The sequence below is a fragment of the Erigeron canadensis genome, chromosome 6 (genome assembly GCF_010389155.1).
Source record: "Erigeron canadensis isolate Cc75 chromosome 6, C_canadensis_v1, whole genome shotgun sequence".
In the NCBI taxonomy this organism is placed as follows: domain Eukaryota; kingdom Viridiplantae; phylum Streptophyta; class Magnoliopsida; order Asterales; family Asteraceae; genus Erigeron; species Erigeron canadensis.
In genome coordinates, this window is record NC_057766.1 from 20,502,089 (window position 1) to 20,508,047 (window position 5,959).

Consider the following 5,959-nt stretch of genomic DNA (forward strand, 5'->3'; position numbering starts at 1 on the left):
GTCCAATGACGGAGGAGAAGGTGTCACTGGACCAGCCGAAAAAGCTAAAGGTGCAATGGACGAGGTATGAAATATTTGGTTCTCCAGTTGCAGTAGCATCAGTTGATAGAAGAGGAGGGGTTGTAGAAATGAAGGGAAGAGATTCAATGTGGGTCGTTCATGCTGAGAAAAGCTAGGTGTGAACGACGGCGACGGTGGGGTAGGATGTGTCTATTTTAGCACACCATAGAAGAAGGTGATTGGCGAGAGGTGATATTGGAGGTTTTCTAGCTTTGTACAATAGTAGGGGAAACTGAAACATGGGTTCTTGGGGTTGACCAAGGAGAGAAGGGAGCTGATCAAGTACAGTTGCATCAGCCATCTCTGGTCAGATTCCGTCTCAGATGAGTCCGAAGACTCAAGCTGAAACACACCTCATTATGCCAAGATCATAAATGTTGGGGGTGGCTGACAAGTTGTTCAGATCCTGATGACCAGTTTGAGGCCTCAATGGTATCATCAGTTTGAGGATCCGTTGCCGAAGCATATTCTCCCTGGACAGAGGTGACTGGTGCCTCAACCAAATGCTCGATCCTCAGTGCAATAGCATCGGCAGTGGCCTTCAGAGACGCACAGATGGCGGCAGTTCACATGTCAGAAAGTGATGGTCAGGTGCAGGATCGAGTCCAGTTTCTTGATTGTCTACTCTGCTCTATGTGTTCACTTGCCAGATCTTGATCTCCTGCTTTTAGAGATCTTCTTGCTTTAGGAACTGCCTGGACTCCTGCTTCTGCCACAGTTACGCTTCAGTAGACAAACGGTGGGTCCCTCATTATTTGAGGCCCGCCCAGTTGCCTTTCTGATTCACCAGATTGTGGTGCATCAGTTTTAGAGAATGCAAAAATCATTCTCGGGGACATCTGGACTTCATCAGAAGTGGACACCAGGTTGTCCAGATTCCTCAACAGTTCTGGCACAGAAAGAGGATTGCGTGTTGTTGTACTCGTCTCTGCCCAGAATCTGAATAAAACAAAGGGACAGAAACCTTGAAAAGGGAACACAAGGACCCCTGTTACCCTTCAACTTGAATACCAGGCTCTGAACAAAATGCCTGCAAATCCACCCTCAGCCCATTCCAAGGCAGTACGCCATTCTGCCTGGAAGGAGTTTATCTGGTCCAATCCACCAGAACTCCCTCCCAAACTTCCACCAAGTGGACCATAAAGAACTTCCAGGATGGTGAAAGCCCCTTCATTGTAATGGACCCCTTGGTCTTCAACACATCCCCCTCCACCATCTCCTTATTTCCCATATCAAGGAAGACCTGGCGGAAATTGATATTGGAGGAAATCACCACTGGAGTTCATTATGTCTCCAGTAGTTGAGGTTAAGGGCTTCCCTCAAGTTCCAGTGGTGATGGTACACGGACTGACCCATCCTTTAGAGAAAAGGAGATGGATGAGCAGTCCTCAGAAAGAGAGGCAGTGTACCAGAACTCACACAAGTAATCATGGAATAGCTTGTGTGGATTCAAAGAGAAGGCATCGCTGAGGGGAGAAATCCGAAGAAAGGATTGGATTCTCCCATAAGAGAGTCAGCGGCCTGGAGCCCTTGAAGAGATGCCATTGGATTATTTGGATTTAGTTTAATAAGCTTAGAGCTTATGGGAGCACCAGTGGCACGAATAACATTTGTGATGGAATGTACTCAGCAGTGAGTAGATTCACATCACGAGAACGAGATGAAGAAGAAGAAGATTTAGGAGCCATTTGTGAATTAGATTTAGGGTTTTGGACTTAAAGAAGAAAGAGAGAAAAGGATCTCGAATTGTGAATGATTGAAAGAGTAAATGAAGGAATTTTGAGAGAAGTAAATGAGACGGATATATTGGTGGGGGTATATATATAGGCAGTAAAATATTGCCAAAATATATACGAAAAGATATTTTAGTCTCCAAAATTTGAAATATTTGTAAAAAGTTATTTTCCAAAATTTTGAGAATTCAAAAATATTAATACTTCCCATCAAGCATTTAATGCTACGACGGCTGGTATTCCCACTCACCACTAACTTCACCAATACCCATAAAAAGTGCAGTACATTTCAGCAAAAGTCTTGACACGTAAGACATGTCAGGTGACGTTCGTGAGTGCGAGGTTAGCACTCGAGTAACATCACGTGTCACAAGTATCCACCAAGTAAAACACAACGTTATGAAATCTGGCTGACCACCATTTTGAGACAAGACCAAACTAGCAACCAAAAGGAAATTTAGATGCCAGTTTCAACTGATGACCTTCAGTTGCATTTTTCAATAATTTATTTGAAAATATTTTGAGTCTTTTTCCCCTAAAAATGTGATCCATTTGATCAATGACTAGTCTTTGAGTACATCAAGGCGTTCAATCTCCAACCAATCAAGGATCACCTGGACCATCCTCAACTGAAGGGCCTCTTCAGTTTAATGAGGATTTAACATACCCAGTTCACTGATGAGAGTTTAAAAGTCTTTTCATCAAGAGGTTTTGTAAAAACATCAGCTAACTGTTTATCAGTGGGGATGAAATGTATTTCAATATCTCCTTTCATAACATGATCACGAATGAAGTGATACCTGATATCAATATGCTTTGTCTTTGAGTGCATCACTGGGTTGTGAGATATAGCAATAGCACTGGTGTTGTCACAAAAGATTGGGGTTCTTGTGAATTTCATGCCATAATCAAGTAACTGGTTTTTGATCCAGAGAATCTGGGCACAGCAACTGGCCGCAGAAATGTATTCTGCCTCAGCAGTAGACATTGAGACTGAAGTCTGCTTCTTACTGGTCCAACTCACCAGTTTTCCCCCTAGGAAATGACATCCACCAGTTGTGGATTTTCTATCAATCTTACAACCTGCATGATCTGAATCTGAATAACCCATTAGATCTAACCCTGAGCCTTTGGGATACCAAAGACCAAGGCTAGGGCACCCTTTCAGGTACCTGAAAATGCGTTTAACAGCATGCAAGTGTGATTCTTTGGATTTGCCTAAAATCTGGCACATAAACATGTTGCAAACATTATATCTGGTCGACTGGCAGTTAGATACATCAGTGAACCAACCATTCACGATATTCTTTTTGGTCCACTGGTTTTCCATTTGGGTCAGAGTCCAAATTTAATGGAGCTGAAATAGGTGTGGTTTTTGATGGGATTGAATCAAATTTGTATTTTCTCAACAAATCTCTGACATATTTTTCTTGGTTAATAAAAATACCATCCATGGTTTGTTTAATTTGTAAACCTAAGAAAAATGTTAATTCACCCATTAAACTCATCTCATATTCTTGAGACATAATTTTGAAAACCTTTTACACATTCCATCATCAGTTGACCCAAATATAATATCATCAACATAAATTTGTACCAGCAAGATATCACCTTTTTCTTTCAAGATGAACAAGGTATTATCTATTGCACCTCTTTGAAAACCATTTTTGAGAAGATGTTTAGTTAGAGTATCATACCAGGCTCTTGGGGCTTGTCGAAGACCATATAAAGCTTTGTTCAGTCTATATACCCAATGTGGAAGCTTTTCATTTATGAAACCTGGAGTCTGCGTAACATACACTTCTTCTTCCAATGTACCATTCAGAAACGCACTTTTTACATCCATCTGGAAAACCTTGAATTGCAAGTGAGCAGCATAAGCCAAGAAAATTTGATGGCTTCAAGTCTTGCAACTGGAGCAAAAGTTTCATCGAAATCAACACCTTCTGCTTGACAATAACCCTTGGCAACTAATCTAGCTTTGTTCCTGATAACGTTGCCATCTTCATCCATCTTGTTCCGGTAGACCCACCTCGTTCCAATGGGTTCTCTCTTTAACCCTGGAGGACAAGGAACAAGCTCCCAAACGTTGTTCCTTTCAACTGGTTGAGTTCTTCTTGCATAGCTTCAACCCAGCTTGGATCTGCCATAGCCTCGTCAATCTTCTTCGGTTCAATCAGTGATAAGAAGGTGACGTTCAAGCATTGATCACTTGTGGCTCTTCTAGTCTGAACCCCACTATCTGGATTGCCAATAATCTGCTCAATGGGATGAGCAGCAGTCCATTTAGTGTATTGACTAGGTTGGTATAATACAACATCAGTGCAAGACACCTGACGATCTCCAACTGATGCAGCAACAGGAGGAGAATCAGTCCAAACTACTTCAACTTCATCATTATTGTCAACTGAAGAGTTAACATGATTATCTTCAAACAAAGGTATCTCTTGAAGAACTGGAGAAGCTTGAACTGGTTCTGATGTTGTTGTGGCACGCACATCAGATCCAATTACCAGTTTTTCAGGTAGGTTAAAACTGATAGAAGGATAGAATGAGGTGTCACATAAGTTCTTCTTTTCCATTACTGGTTCCAAGACATGATGTCTGGAAACATTTTCTGGTGTACTAACTGATTGATGAACCTGATCAGATACACCAAAATCAACTTGGACAACTGAAGATAAATCAAGGGTTGGTCTTTTGTTGATTGCTTCATTTGATTCATCGAACGTGACATGAATTGTCTCATGTACCTTTTGGAGTCTATAATTATAAACTCTATAGGCTTTTCTAATATTTGAATACCCCACAAAGACACCTTCGTCAGCTTTTGCATCAAATTTTCCCAACTGACTGGAATCGTTTAGAATGTAAACTGGACAACCAAATACATGGAAATAACCAATATTTGGTTTACGATTCCTGAGGACTTCATAGGCAGTCTTCCTATGTCTCTTGACATAAACTGACCGGTTTTGGGTGTGACATGCAGTTGCCACAGCTTCAGCCCAAAAACAGGTGGGAAGACCAGATTCAGATAACATACTTCTGGCAGCTTCAATCAATGTGCGATTCTTCCTTTCAACCACACCATTTTGTTCTGGAGAACGAGCTGACGAGAAGTTTTGAGAAATGCCAGTGTCAGTGCAAAATGTCTCCAATTCTTTATTCATGATTTCTGTTACGTTATCACTTCGCAACTGACACACTTTCTTGGTATACTTGAGCTCAATTCGCTTGATGAGAGAGACAATTTCACCAGATGCATCACTCTTTGATCTGATAAATATCACCCAACAAAATCTGGTGTCTTCATCGACCACAACTAAAGTGTATCTCTTACCAGCTTTAGTTTGAACATTCACTGGACTAAAGAGATCCATATGAAGCATGTGAAGAGGTTCAGTGATGCTGAAATTCTGCCTGGTCTTAAAACTGGCTCTTTTCTTTTTGCCCATTTCACACCCTGGACATGGCTTCTCCTTTTTAAAGGAAAACAAGGGTATCCCATCAACTAGTTGCTTTCTTGACAACTTGTTAATATTTTTGAAGTTAAGATGGGATAATCGTTTATGCCACAGCCAGTTGGTGTCCTCATCAGTCTTGACATAGAAACAATGCTCTTTTGGAGCAGGCTCCATGTTCATCATGTACACATTCCCTTTTCTTGGTGCAATCATGACTACCTTCCAATCCTTGTTAAAAACAGTGCCTTGAGCAATATCAAACAGTACCCTATATCCATCATCACAAAGTTGACTGACACTTATCAGGTTATATTTCAAACCATTGACAAATGCAACCTTAGTGAACTGAATCTGCCCATTGTCAACAACACCATATCCCTCAGTTTTCCCTCTTCCATCATTACCAAATGTCACCGCTGGTCCATCGCAGACAGTGAATTCTTCCAGCAGGGGCTTACATCCGGTCATAGTCCGGCCAGCTGCGCTGTCCAGATACCAAATATTCTTCTTACGATCGCCCTGCACACCCAAGTTAGTGATCAGTTATTTTTGTGAACCCATCTTTTCTTGATGGGTCCACTGGACTTCTTCTGAGAAGTCCCATGTGCTTGACTAGGTGTTGAACTGGAAGAGGAAACTGGAGGGTTCTCTCCAGTTTCTGGAATAAAAACAATTGGTTTCAGTGGAACATTGACCTCA